Source organism: Chiloscyllium plagiosum, unplaced genomic scaffold (genome assembly GCF_004010195.1).
Source record: "Chiloscyllium plagiosum isolate BGI_BamShark_2017 unplaced genomic scaffold, ASM401019v2 scaf_11647, whole genome shotgun sequence".
Lineage (NCBI taxonomy): Eukaryota > Metazoa > Chordata > Chondrichthyes > Orectolobiformes > Hemiscylliidae > Chiloscyllium > Chiloscyllium plagiosum.
In genome coordinates, this window is record NW_025212439.1 from 5327 (window position 1) to 6715 (window position 1389).

At 43.3% G+C, this 1389-nt stretch overlaps 1 non-coding gene across 1 annotated transcript; it reads left to right on the top strand.

The window, feature by feature from the left end:
* The first annotated feature begins 1094 nt into the window (after positions 1 to 1094).
* trnag-gcc lies at positions 1095 to 1165 on the top strand. The gene has a single exon. It is a non-coding gene; the product is annotated as a tRNA-Gly (tRNA).
* The last annotated feature ends 224 nt before the right edge of the window (positions 1166 to 1389 follow it).

Genomic DNA, 1389 nt, shown 5'->3' on the forward strand with positions numbered 1-1389 from the left:
AGAATAACTTCTACTTTCCTGTTTCTAACCTGAACCCATATGGCTTCAGTAGAGGAGTCCTCAAACGTCCTTTCTGCTACCGTCACAGTGTCCTTGACTAGCAGTGCCACATCACACCCTCTTTTACCATTTTCTCTGTTCTTCCTGAAACATCAAAATCCCAGAATTTGCAATAACCATCCCTGCTCTAGCCATGTCTCTGAAATGGCCACAACATCGAAATCCCAGGTACCAACTGCTCAAATTTCATTCACCTTATTCTGGATTCTTCTGGCGTTGAAGTTGACACATTTCAAACCAACTTCTTGACTGCCGGTGCCTTCTTGTGATCTTGAAATCTTACTTCTGAGTTCACTACTCTAAACCTCCGGTAAACTTGAACTAGAATATCGATTCCCATCCTCCTGCTGAATTAGTTTAAACGAACCAGAAGAGCATTAGCAAATTTTCACTCCCTCCACCAGGAGCCAAAGGGCCAATCGTGGGCCAAAGGGCCTGTTCTGTGCTGTACTTTTCTATGTTCTATGTTCTATGTTCTATGATCTATTTGAGGCTGGATTGGAGAAATAGTCGGCATGCTTCCAAAACCAAGGGATGGGCAGGAAAGTGAAGTTGATCATTAACTATAGCGAGCAGGCTTGATCTATGGGCTATTCCGACCACCATCTCTATGTTCTTGTTTTTATAAATATGAGTTGTGCTAATTGTGTGCACATAACACGTTAATGTTATTATTAAAGTAGAACTCATTTCCATTTTAAGAATAGCGTTCTCCACTTGGTCAGGAACCATCTCGGCAAACTATAATTTGCAAGTAATAATTTTGAGCCTAGAATCCTAGTTGTATTATTTACTTCTATATTTTGAAATAAAAAACAGTGTTCAGATAAAATCAAACCAGTGAAACAAACAGCGCTTCATTGCGATTTTCCTACTTGGTTTCTCGCGATATCAGCAATGGAGAAAGTCAGGGCTGCAGATGCTGGAGATTGGAGTCAGTTTGCTGCGCCACTGCACAGAATATCAAGAATACCGTTTAGTTTCCTGCTGCAGTTCAAACTGTAGTAACGTTCTAGCGTGCGCAGTCCGTAGGTGCATTGGTGGTTCAGTGGTAGAATTCTCGCCTGCCACGTGGGAGGCCCGGGTTCGATTCCCGGCCAATGCATTGCCGCTCCTTTAATTTCAAATGCTGCACGGCGGAACAAAGCTCAGCCCAATGCAATGTCTGTTTCGCCTGGCTGCAGACTCACCGATGGCGCGGTTCACAGGTATGTGTTCACTCATCGGGTGGGGTAGAAATCACTGCTCTGCAGGCTCTGTTTTTGAGCATTTTCATGACGGAATCCATAGGTTTCTGGAAACTAATGGCATTAAGTAAAATCGACATAC